The following is a 13,696-nucleotide window of genomic DNA, read 5'->3' on the forward strand; positions in this document are numbered from 1 at the left end:
TCGCGAGTTCCTCTTCCTCAACTTATCATGTGAAACCCTCCGCAGGGTTCAGACTTTGTGTTTACCGGTGATTCATGCTGGTTATCATTATCGCTCAAAGCAGAGTGCTGTTGGTAACAGTAAAAGTAGTAAAAACAGTGAAGTAGGTGTGGATTAGCCTAGAGATGCTGAAAGAGGATTACCTCATCCAAGCTGGTGAAATTAGTCTGATCACAGTGCTGCTGCTGCTGGTGCTTTTTGTGCTTTGCATATTGTAACCATCTGGGTCTGTGCTTTACGGGCATGAGTGGGCCACTCATGACTGTGGGGGATAGCTGTGTACAGCATTAAAAAAGCAGCTCTTACAGTAGTGTGAACCTGTTCAAGAAACTGTGTTGGATGAAAGATTCAAACACAGCATTTAAAGCCATTACTCTGTTTGTTGTGAAATGGACCCTCGTGGCCTTAAGGAGAGGCATCTGAGCGACATCCTCTGCAGTAGTGACTTGATCAGCTTGCAGCAGAGAAACTTGAACCTGGGCTGGCTGGTTAGCAGCATCTGATCTTTCAAAATAAGAGGTGGGATCCAGTAATCCCCAACAGTAAAAGTCTTTTGTAACATTTTCTTGGGCCGATTCAGTTCAGTGTATATAGTCCCAAATCACAACAACAGTCACCTCGGCACTTTATGCACTTTAGGTAAAGACTTAAGGCTAATACAGATAAACCCAAACAACCAGATTAATCCTGAATGTTGGCAACAGTGGGAAGGAAAACTCCCTTTTAACAGGAAGAAACCTCTGGCAGAACCAGGCTCAGGGAGGTCAGACGTGTGCTGTGACAGGGTGGGAGGTTAAAAAATAAAAGCTAAAATAAGCTGCAAAATATACCTGGACATCTGTTAATTACAGTATTGCTGTCCTGATCTTTATCATTTAGCTGGGTGGGTTGAGTTTATCCATCAGTGGTAACTGCGATATGAAAGAGGCTGTGATGCTTGGATTCTTATTGGGTGTTTATGTCACAAGGCCTCACTTAAGTGCCTACTTGACACATCATTTTAATTGCGTGTCATTCAGTCAGTGCTTTTTGATAATAAAGGATTAGGAATTATTTCAGGCTTTCCATCACAATATCATAAAACTGAATGCCACTGGGACTGTTGATGACAATTCTGTTTACATATGTTCACATTATAAGGTAAGTGCATGGATTGAACATTTGGAGACTAAAGTCGTAGCAGAGAATTACATTTTCAGATGCAGTGCTGTAGAGATTTTCATATATTATGCATTTTGTGGCTTGATTGGAGAAGCAGTGACACACAGCCCTTTAACAAATGTGTTAATTACTTAATAAAGCATTTTTAATATAAAGTTTATTACATTTCTGAGGCATGTGGCAGAATCTTGAAATCAGCGTTTCAGTTGTCCTTAGCATCATTGTCCTCTAACAAGGCAGCTGCTGACATCTGTCATTCACACTGGCTCATGGTGACTCAGTCGTTGTTCATTTAGCAGTAGACACAGAGTCAGTCTCTTGGATGTAGAAGGTTGCAGACACTGTGTGCATACATGTTTTTGTAGCATCTAGTTGTATTTGAGTGTCTTGCCTAATGACATGCTTTGAGTTTCACAGAAGTACCTGGTAGTTGTGCCTCCTGACACAGATGTTATATCAGCAGAAAGCTCTGCACCCACTGATTCTGTGATTGTAAGGGACGTACTCAGTTAGTGCTGATTCACCAAGCTGTTCTGGAGCTATGGTGCAGTGAGGTTAGGTGTGGGCTAATCCCCAAGTAGGCTTCAATGCATCAAGCAGATTAAATGGACTCCTGAGAAACATATGTAACTTTTTCATAAGCATTTTAAAAAGAATGTCTTTGACGAATTGAAGTTGTCCTGTAGGGTCGTTTGCCACGTCTCCAAATTCCTAATAAAGGCTGCTGGGGTCCTGTTGGTCGTACAGCTATGCTGAGAGCACGAGGGGATTTGCACAGCCGGCACTGAGAACCCAGCTGCTCACTTGGAGGGGGTGTGTGTGTGTGTGTGTGTGTGTGTGTGTGTGTGTGTGTGTGTGTGTGTATTTGTTTATATGTTTTACTTTTTTCATATAGAGACAGTTATGTGCTAGAGCCACCCATCATGTCTTCATATTTGGAACTGAAGCGTATAAGGCAAAAACAATACGATAGAGTATTGGCAAACCTCTGTCCCATACTGTTATTTATTCTAATGAATCCTCCTCTCTCCTGTCCTGTCTGGTTATTGACAGCTTCTGATCTTGTGCATTCTGTGATGACTGGCTGCCCCATGTCCACACCACCACCCGTTGTATTGGCTGACACCGTTCATAACCACCAGCAGCTTTAGTGAAGGTTACAAATGATCTTCTTATGGCCTCTGACAGTGGACTCATCTCTGTGCTTGTCCTGCTAGACCTCAGTGCAGCGTTTGATACTGTTGACCATAATATCCTATTAGAGCGATTAGAACATGCTGTAGGTATTACAGGTACTGAGCTGCAGTGGTTTGTATCATATCTATCTAATAGACTCCAATTTGTACATGTAAATGGAGAGTCCTCTTCACACACTGAGGTTAATTATGGAGTTCCACAGGGTTCAGTGCTAGGACCAATTCTGTTTACATTATACATGCTTACATGTATAATGTGAACAGCAAGAGTCCTGACAGGGACTAGAAAGAGAGAGCATATTTCTCCTGTTTTGGCTTCCCTTCATTGGCTTCCTGTTAAATCCAGAATTCAAAATCCTGCTCCTCACATACAAGGTCTTAAATAATCAGGCCCCATCTTATCTTAATGACCTTGTAGTACCATATCACCCTATTAGAGCACTTCGCTCTCACACTGCAGGCCTACTTGTTGTTCCTAGAGTATTTAAAAGTAGAATGGGAGGCAGAGCCTTCAGTTTTCAGGCCCCTCTTCTGTGGAACCAGCTTCCAGTTTGGATTCAGGAGACAGACACTATCTCTACTTTCAAGATTAGGCTTCAAACTTTCCTTTTTGCTAAAGCATATAGTTAGGGCTGGACCAGGTGACCCTGAATCCTCCCTTAGTTATGCTGCGATAGACGTAGGCTGCCGGGGGATTCCCATGATGCACTGGGTGTTTCTAGTTTACTCACCTTTTTTACTCACTGTATATTTTTAAACCACTACATTCAATTATTAGTTATTATTAATCTCCAGCCATCACACTGTCGGCGAGGGGCAGAGAAAGGGTGACGGAGACCTTATTGATGTGCTGCTGACCAACTAAAGAAGTGAATGATATTAGGCCATATTTGATTCTCTGTTTTTTCTGTAAGTGGCTCCATAGTATATCTTGTTGAGTCTGGGTAGAGACATAAGTCCCTCGGGGGTTCTTGTCCACACTTGAGCAGTTGTGTGTGGGCATAATGTAGGTATGCTAGCACCAACCCCTGCAGGGGCCCACAGTGCAGTGTGTGTCTGCCCACGGTGCCTCCACAGGGGATCCAAGGAAGCATGTTTGGGAAGTGTTGCTAGAAACTACAAAACTATCCTGTAATGTGGGACATGGTGAACACATGTTAACACACAGTGGGTAAAAGAAGTATTGAACAAATTAAATATATTTCTAAAGATGCTATTGAGATGAAGTTCTCAGCAGATGTTTGTAACGACCCATTCAGCCCACAGATGCTAAAGAAATCATTCACAGAGGTCCATAAATAAGTTATTTGTAATAATGAGATCTGGGCCAAAATCACACCTGAGCAATGCATGGGACTACAAATATATGTACTAAGAAAATGATGTGTTCAATACTTATTTTACCCGCTGTATGGCTTCTGTATGGCTTCTGTATGGCTGTATGGTTGTTCGTCAGTAGCTGGCGTCTGCTCTGTGAGAGAGAGGTCTTATTTCCTTTACTCTGCGGATGTGGGCGGCATGTTCACTCAGTCTTTAGTTCTGCTTTTTCTTCTGTGAGCCTCCCTGCTTTCCCTTTCTGATTACTGCGCAGATTCTGTTAGCCAGGCAGCATGTTTCCATCCAGCTGTCATGTCAGTGTAAAAGACTAAAAACATCACAGAGACGGATGAGTCAACGAACCAACCACCAGTTTCCTCAAACATATCCATGGGAATACTGAAGGAGCGTCATGAACTGATAAGACTAGATGGGGAATCTCATTATGAGGAGAAGGGTTTTCTTTTTTTGGTGCACAGGGCAGCCTGGTGGTCTTCATGTATGGCTCTGTTAATCCGAGTCTTTCATTTTAGTTCAGAGTAAAGCAGTTTTCAGTATGACATCTTTTCATGATGGTGCTTTTAGTAACAAACATCTCTTTGCTTTAAAGGTTGCTGCTGTTTTTTCTCTCTGATCCAGAGTCTGTCTTCAGCCTTAAGGTCGATAACTAGTTTGGGTCTGTGGCCTGTGTGTGTGTCTGTGTGTGTCTGTGTGTCTGTGTGTAGTCAGAACTCCAGTGTTCCCATAGCTCTTGTTCTTCAGTGCGTAGGATGTTGTGAGACAAGTTACTGTTATTTTGATTTGTTTGTAAAGACTTAGTAAATTGGACAGCTTAGTTTTAAGAACATGTCCCGGTACAGAGTGGGACTTCACTGGTTGGTTGGCTGGTTGTGGCTAACAGACTGACATTAGTTTATGGTTTGTCCTGTCTTTCTAAGCCCCGCCCCTCCCTGAGCTTGGTCCTTCCAGAGGTTTCTTCCTGTTAAAAGGGAATTCTTCCTTCCCACTGACTCCAAAGTGCTTGCTCATACGGGGTTGCCTGATTATTGGAGTTTTCTGTATTATTGTAGGGTCTTTATCTTACAATAATAAGTGACTTGAGGCGACTGTTGTTGTGATTTGGTGCTAGTTTAAATAGAGCTGAACTGAATTGAATGTACTATTTGGAACCTGCATAAGTTGCGCTGTATGTGAGAGCAGAGTTTCCTCCTGCTGATATGTTTTTCTTTCCTTGTTAAAGCTGTTTGTTGTTGTTTAACCACATTGTTTTAAATGCATTAAATTCCAGCAGGTCCGGCGTTCCAGGTTACTTTATTATTCAGGAAGTCGTAGCCTGCTAACCGCTACAAACTGGAAGTAAATAACAACACTTTACCATTTTTACAGTGAAAAGTTTATTGTTAACCTGTTTCATTAAAAAAATATGAATTAAGCCACCGTCTTCATTTTTGAAACTAATTTAATGTTTGTCAAATTCCCAAATAGTCCAGTATAGGAGAAAAAGCTAACACGTTCTGTCCTACGGGGCCATGACAACACACATGACCTTAAAACCACATGATCCATAAACCCAGGTCACAGCATAGTCCTGTGTTTGTCCCTGAAACACAATCTACCACTATTGGTGTGTAAATAATCTAATTGTGTGGAGAGGACCGCCTCCTCTATAATGAAAGTTGAGGCCGTGCCTCTCTTATGTAACAGCAGATTCACTGTGGAAGTGGGTAGAAGACGGGGCCTCGAGGGGATGAAGGAAATACTGTATGTGCACATGTACCCATATTATAAGTTTTTACAATTTGATAGATGAAATAGGTGCTTGTTAGTAATGTGGCTGTAGGTTGTTAGTGTCTTTCATCAAGAGGTAGGTTCAGCTAGTTTAAATGAAAGGAAAGTAGTTTAGATTTATACAAACTGTAGTTTAGGTCAGTTATGGAGCCCTGTGCTCAAACTGTGTGACTGCATTTAAGAAATAAGTGCTCAGTGTTTCGAGAACATGTTTGGTACAAACCGTAATGTCACCGGGTTGGGTTGGTTGGTTGGTAGCAGGTAGTAGACTTACAATAGTTAATGTTAGCTGATAACTCAGTGGAAAACAAACTAAAACTAAAAAGAAGTCTTTAAACAATGTTATTTATATGTTTTTACCTCCAACCACCGTGGAACATTTATTATTTTAGATTTTTTTTCATGGACATCATGCATGTGCTGCACACAACAATAGTTGTGCTGCTAAAATATTGTTTGCCTTTATCTAAGTCTTATTATTTGTTTGTCAGTGTGCTGAGCAGCATGTTCTGCCTTTTGCATGGACACACTGAGCTTTGCATATGGAGCTAAAGCAAAACCTGCAGTCTGTACAGCTTTAACAGAAAGAAGACAGGAGGAGGTGTGACAGGATAAAAGATAATAAATAAAATAATACAGGCTTCAAATAATGAACCAACATTCTGCTGTTTTGTTTAAGCCAACCAGGTAATGGTTTACCTGTCTGCTTCACATGAGTCAGACAGAGCTGCTGGTTATACTGCTGGTAGGAAACACGCTGCTGGTTCAGATCGGCTCATATCCAAACGTCTCGCTATGATTTCAATGGTAACTTGCTGCACGTCTCCATCACTTACAGAAACATTTAGATTCCCACCTAATGAAATAGTGCAGGTTCTGTCTGCTCTCACACACACTGTACCAAATGCCTTTAGCTTCTGTCTGTAGTGCTGCTCATCGGCTTGCTATCACTAACACTGTAACAGGAATCCACACAGCCACATCCTGTCTTACAGCAGACACAGAGTTGTGTTGTCACTGGCAACATTGCGAAACAAACAGCATCAGAACAGACGTTGCGGTCTGATGCTGTCTTATGAAAAAGAGCCAGGGTGAGGGGAAGAGGTAGCTGGTTGCTACATGGCGCTAAATCGAACGTATAATAAAGTCTGATGTCGCTGTAGTCGCTCACAGCAGCAGGAATGCATGTGTTCAGTGCATATTTAATGCTGTAAATTAGTCGAACGAGGTCATTTCCAAGAGGCGTGGTTGGTCGAACTCATGTGAAGTAACTTTAGTCTATAACTGTCAGTCAGTATTACAAGTTCTGACACAGACGAACAGTCAATACAAATGTAGGTTGTCTCATATGTCGAGTACTTGTTGCTAAATTGTTGCATGTTATTACAAAAAGTGCCGTACACGTTTGCCTACAGTCGTCTCCTTATGACTCATTTCTTTGTGTCTTCTCAGTTCTTCTGTCGATGCTCTCCTGGCAGTGGTGCCTGCCTAACTCAGTCTCATGTTGTTAACGTGAACACACCTCAGCACACCCATATGGAAAAGATATATGTAAATCTTATAAAGTTTGTGTCTGTCTTGTGTGAAACTTGTATGAAAAGCATACAAGAGTGAAAACAGGTATAAGATCCCTTGAAAAATTATATAAATGAAACTTTTATGTTTTGGATACTTACTAAAATATTATATGAAGGTAATGAGAAAGTGGCCACTTTCATGAGTAAATCATGTAAGCCTTATATTACTCACTATATGAAGTAGGCCACATCTTATGCAAAGTCTTTTATAAGTTTTTACTATTTCTTTTCCATATGGACAGGCAGGAAACGTGATATGGGACAGTCAAGATCTGCTAAACATCACCCCCCCCCCCACACACACACACACACACAGACACACACACACACACATGCAATGCCAGCCTCATATCTGGATTCATCACTCTGAGCCATGTTGTTGCTGATCGTTCAGTGCAGTGTTTGTGTAATTGGATCCACCTCAGTGTTTATGTCATTCCCCTTCCTTAGAGATGGCTTCTTGACAACACATCTTCCAGTGAGAGTTTGTGACGAAGCGTCTGCAGACAGTAAAGGATCAACGTCCTGTATCGAATCTTTGCTCGATGTTTCCAGTTTTCAAAGACATCTGTTGTAGATAGATTTCATTTTAATTGTCATTTTTAGCCGTGTCACGTCTGTGAGTTATCCAGTTTCCTCTAATTGTTTTAAGGATACATAGCACACCATGCTAAAGGTGCCAACATTTTGGCTAATAGCTCTGTGGGAATCACCTCATTGGTGCAGAAATACAATTTTTGTGATGTCAGACTGTAATGTTTTGTGTCTGTTTCATAAATTAAACTAAAGAAATATTATTTTGTTTTTATGTCAGGCTGCTAATAACAAAGCTCCGAAAGATATAATTAAAATGTGTTCATGAAGTGTGTTTGGGTAGACACAATACTGGTTCATGCCTTGTGTTAGGAGCATTTTTGATGTAAAGTGGCCTAACAAATATAAAACACAAAAACCCATTCCTCTGAAAGTTGTCGGCTACAATGATTGGTCTAAAAACGAGTGAAAAAGCAGTCAAGAGTTCAAAGAAAACTTTGAAAGACCTGGAAAACTACTGCTCCAGATCACTTTACAAATATGGGAAAGTCTCGCTTCTTGAAGGGAAAATATGAAGAAATTAGGTTTTAGTTAAAGCACTGCATATATGTTTCTTGAGAATCTACACAGACATATAAGTAAATATAATTTTATGTATCAAGTTTTAAAGTTCTATCCAAACTCCCACAACCACTGTGGAATTCTAGTAGTGGATATTATGACCGTGTAAAGTGTGGTAGCATGCTAGGTTGTTGGTCAAATGTGCATGTGTTCATATGATATCAGCCACCAGTTAAACCCAGTTAAAGTGAACAACAATGAAACGTCACTGTGATATTTGGTAGATACAGTGTAAATGTTACCTGGTCAGTTTCATGCAGAGCATCATTCACATCATAGAAACGACTACAGCTGGTAATAAATGGACAGCATAGCCAAAGGGTTATATAATGATATTTACATTGACATAATTTACAGTAATGATATTTCTAACAAAAACAAAAATGAGCTCCTTTTTTCCAATCAGCTGCTGACAAAGCAGCAAACTGAAGGTGAAATAAGGGGCCAGAAACAATGGGAGGAAAAAAAGGTGTTTAAACTGAGTCTAAATAATACACGTCGTGGCTCGTCCAAGTACTCGTCCAAGTACTCGTCCAAGTACTCGTCCAAGTACTCGTGGGAGACACTGCTGTATTTTGTAGTAGTGGTTACTTTCTCATGAAAAGTAGATGAGTTATGTGCAGATGAAGATCAGTCCAGGTTATGTCCATCTGTCCATCTTACCTGGAAAAACAGTGAAACTTTGGAGGCTGTAATGTTTCAGTGTTTAAACTGAATCAAACTTGTGCTGCGCAGCTCCTCAGTGAGGTCCGCTGTTATGCAATACAGGGTGGAACATAAGAGGGCCGATGACTTCATTTGGCTTTTTTCTTTTTTAAACAATGAGTTTAAACCTGTTTGATGTCTCGAGCTCGTGTCCTGTGTTATCATGCTGCAGGTGTTTGGAAGCCCTCTGCCTATCAGAGTTCTGTCTGATCAATGTGTGAGAGGTGACGTAAGTGTCCAGGATAAAGCTTCCTGCAGAGCCTGTAATTAGATGCAGAGCTTTGCTCTGACAGGAAAATCCTCCTCTTTCTACTGATCGGTTTAAAACCTTCAGCCCTTCTTTAAGCCTCATGATCTGCTTTCATTGTTCCAGTAAATACACCTTCCCTACTTTTAAACTTTGGAAAACTTGCGCAGCTCCAACTGAAGGTAAGGCAGCATAATAACAGATATTTATTATTAAAAATGAATATCTGTATTCTGACCAGTCAGGTGCAGAGGGTAGGTGCTGCTGTGACCAAATGTCAGTAATAAGCCACATGATCCACACATGCAAAGAAATGAAACTACAGATGTTAACTTGTGTGTAATAATGAAAATGACAAAGTGTTGAACAATAATGTATTTAATACTTTGTACAGAAGCCTATTGATGAGGACACGTCCTGTATGGAGAAACTAGTCACATGACTTTGGCCCGTTCTTCCACATAAACAGGTCCTGATGACCTGCTCCATGAGCCCCCACTTTGAACTCTGACCTTTAGCTCTTTCCACAGATGTTCGATTAGAGTCAGGCGATTGGCTGCGCCAGCTTTATTTTCTTAACCAATTAAGAGTCTCCTTGGCCGTGTGTGTTTGGGATCATTGTCTTCATTTCATCTTCATCATCCTGCTAGAAGGCAGCAGGTCTCCGTATATCTTCCATTCATCCTCCAGTTATATGAAGCGTGCCCAGAGCGTGATGGTCCTTCCTCCACACGTGTTTCACCGTCTCTCTGACCAGACTGTATGCTCCCAGTTATTCACAGGCTTGTCTGAATGTTTGTCACCAAACTTTAAACACGCAGACAGGAACATGCTGTTTTCTTTAGCACTGGAGTTGGGTGGTGAGGGTGGGTACAGGCCATGGCCCTCTTGGATCTTGGAGAGCTGCTCTGATCATTCTTCTCACTCATGTGTCTGACATCTCATGGCGAGCGCCTGCTCGCCGTCTTTGTCTTTTGGAGCCGGTAACTAATGCCGTCAGTATGTTTTCCAACAACAGGTTTGTGAGAGAGAGAGAGCTCATTGGTTTAACCCTGATCAGATGTTTCTTGTGGGGCACCTCAGTAATGACACACCTTTTTATGGCCCATCAGTTGGGACTCAACCAGCTGATATTCATCTGTACTAAGTGGGAGGACTGGTTTCTAGTTACTTGTAGATTTCAGCTGGTCTCTTTCTTCGTGTGTTCAATATTTTTCCCCTTTGTCATTTCTTATTATTACACATAATTTATGGACATCTATGGTTAGATTTCTTTGCGTCAGGAGCACCTTTAGAAATATATTAACTGGGGAAATAGGTGACGTGTACCTGCTGTATGTGATGGACGTGTTGATATGCCAGCTCGCTGTCTGCTATATCATTTGTGGCAGTAAACAAACTCCATCCATTGCTGATACAGTTGAGAACAAGAAGCATCAATGAACCTGAAGGATGCACAAATGCTGTGATGTGTCACGTTCCAGTTAGCTTGACCATGATGTCTTTGGTTAATGGCATTCACAGTGAGACGTTATGGTTAATCTGACAGTGTTTATATATATTTAGGTCCCATATAGCAGACGTGGAGCTTCAGAGAGCTGCTGTCTTACTGCTAACAGGGTTCATTACCCTGTGTTTTACTGTGCCCTCTGGCCACAGCACAATCATTGATCCACAGCAGCTGTTGACGGCTCTCTGCTCACTGTCAGAGTGTCTGCATATGGACCAGGGCTCAAACTGGTGAGGCCTGGCCCAGTCAGCAGTGATGAGCAGTGCAGCTGTGGCTTTCACTGGAAAATACCCACAGAGTGTGACGGTGGCACAGGGCAAGTGAGAGCTTGCTATAACCTGCAGACTGTTTTTTCATGTTATGTGCTTGTCCTTGTTTATATTTTTGATCCAGTTTCTCCGAGCTAATAATTGCTGACCCTGTTCTTAAGCCTGTTGAAACATCTCCACACCCACTGTGGTAATTTAACAGGAGTCGATCCAGGTCAGCAGGTGTCCAGTGTGGCCAATAATCCTGCGAGACAGGGTAACACTGAACGACCTGTGATATGAAGGTAGAGGGTTACTCCTCACTCCTACAGAAATGAATGTATTCAGGTCTATATTTGCACACATGCATTACTTACCCTTGATATTAAAGATGCAGAAAGTAGCTGTGATGATGTGTTAGCTTAACAGCGATCCAACATTTGTTCCTGCTTGTTTAGATTTGAGCTTTTTCCAGAGTGTGCAGCAGCATGTGCAATGAAAGAGTCGTTGTTTGGAAGTAATTACTTCTCATTGAGTAAACACATATAGATCTAGCTGATCTGAATTCCAACAAGAAGCAATCTTTTAATAACCATAAACATGATCTATTTATATTAACAAAGTGTTTTTATACCTAAGTAATCGAACAATGACAAGTAGAGTGAATCAGGTAAAAGAAAATGTGTCTGTAGCGTCCAGAACAGCAGCAGTATTGCTGTAATCATCATTCAAACCTAACAAAGCTAGCAGCAGTCGTCCATCAGAGCAGCGGGCCAACAAACTGTGATTAAAGCAAATTTTTTAGCTCCTCCATCCACTGCTGTTTGTTTCACAGAGACAAGTCTGCTGTAAGCCTCCACAGGGGGATGATCTTTAAATGATAGAGCTCACTGAAGGCTGACAGCAGCCGTCATAGTTTATATGGAAGCAAACAGGGGTGAGTCTAAAGGGGGGCCCGGGGTGTACTAGACCACGTTTATTTCAAGGCTTTCATAACATTTTTAAAGTGAAATAATATAAAATATTGTCTTAATTAAATTGTCTTAATATCTAAAAATATGAAATTGTAAACTTTTTCACAAGCCAATAAAAAAGTACATGTGTCAGTAAAACTGTGAGCCAGTGAGGGTGTTGGGTGGATATTAACATCTACACCTTCATAACGTCTCGTTGACTCATTTAATGTCAGAAACAACACAGAGTGCGTTTTTAAGCCTTAGTGTAAGTTGCATATTTGTCTTATTCACTCTGTATTTGACCTTTGACTGTACTTGAAATTATTTATAGATTTTTTTCAAGAAAATATTTTCTTTAAATAATTACATTTTAATGCGGCACGTAAATACAAATGTTGTAGTTAAACACTAAAACATTGCAGTGAGTCTTTTTTCTTTTGAATATTATTTTTGCTCATTAATAAGACAACAGCATTTCTTATTAACTGATAGAATAATCGATAGATTATTGCAGCCCTACACACTATGTGGACAAAGTTTTCACTTTTGACATTGTCATATATTTGAGTTTCTGTTCTGCTTCTTCAACACACGTTTTACTTTTTTCAGTTCTTAATATTTTGTCTTTTGCGTCGTGTGCAGCTGAACTGCTTTGAGTCCCAGAGTGGGAGCGAGGACTAAATATATTTGAAGAAATAGAGAATAAAATAAATAGAAATAAAAACAACATTCACGTTTTTTTTAACCATATATTAGATTTTATAGAGTATTGTGGAGTTGTTCTCTTCACCTCTACCGTTGACACTGAGGGAAGTAAGAAGCTGCACCGTGTGTCCTGACCAGGAAGTTCAATCACATTTCAGCTCAGCTGAATGTGAGCTGATTCCCCAGAGAGGACAGAAAACAGCAGTGTTTGAAGAGAGCTGGTCTGAGTCAGCTTTGACAAAAGGTTTCAGTTCTTATCATGGTGACGTGCTGGGCCTCCTCCTGCTCCTCACTGTGGAGCGTTTCTGCTTAATGCCAGGCTGAAACACGGCAGGACCGTTTCTCTTTTCCCATTCTGCAGCTTTTCATATGACTCTGTTAAATCAGTCTGACTCTGCTAACAAAGTCAGCAGTCGTTTGGACAGAAAGGGTAGCAGAGTTTGGGCTGGTGACGTTTTCTTGGGTAAGGTTAGGGAATAACTGGGGATGTGCGCGGCTAGTCGACTAATCATCAGTGTTGTCACTACCTGTACCAGGCTTACTAGTCTTTTAATCTAATTGTTAACATTTTAATGTATAAATCCAACACTGAAAGAGATTTGACAAAAACTCCACACCCACACAGTGACGGTGTCCTGTTCTCACCAGCCGTGGGTCATCTGCAGCCATGTGTCTGAAGCTGTACTGGACACGTGCTGTTCCCTCAGTCGGTGTTAGTAGGAGAGCTCTTTGATTTAGGCTTCAGCAGGGAACATTTGTAGACCTACAACCTGCTTGTGTGGTTTGTGTTCATTACTGTATCATGTGCTTCTGTCCCAGTTAATTATTTATTTATTTATTTATTTATTTATTTAATGTGTTTCTGCCCATGATAGAAAAACATTACATGCGGTGACCTTTTCCCTCCTTAGTCTCTACTCTTTCTTGAGGTCAGACATATTTGTCCCTCCACTTCTTTTTATGTTCCCTCATGTCCTTTCAGATGATGTCAGCAACCTCCCTCTAGGAATTTGCTGACATTTGTGAGTCCTTATATTGGTGATTGTTATCGTCTCACTCATAAATGAAGAAAATTGCATCTAAAAATTAGCC

At 41.0% G+C, this 13,696-nt stretch overlaps 1 protein-coding gene across 3 annotated transcripts in view; it reads left to right on the forward strand.

Annotated features, from left to right (window-relative positions):
* lrch4 (leucine-rich repeats and calponin homology (CH) domain containing 4) overlaps positions 1-13,696 on the forward strand; it is a 30,052-nt gene that overhangs the window by 906 nt on the left and 15,450 nt on the right. The gene's annotated exons all lie outside the window — the stretch shown is intronic.

Source organism: Oreochromis niloticus, linkage group LG3 (genome assembly GCF_001858045.2).
Source record: "Oreochromis niloticus isolate F11D_XX linkage group LG3, O_niloticus_UMD_NMBU, whole genome shotgun sequence".
NCBI classification, from domain to species: Eukaryota; Metazoa; Chordata; class Actinopteri; order Cichliformes; family Cichlidae; genus Oreochromis; species Oreochromis niloticus.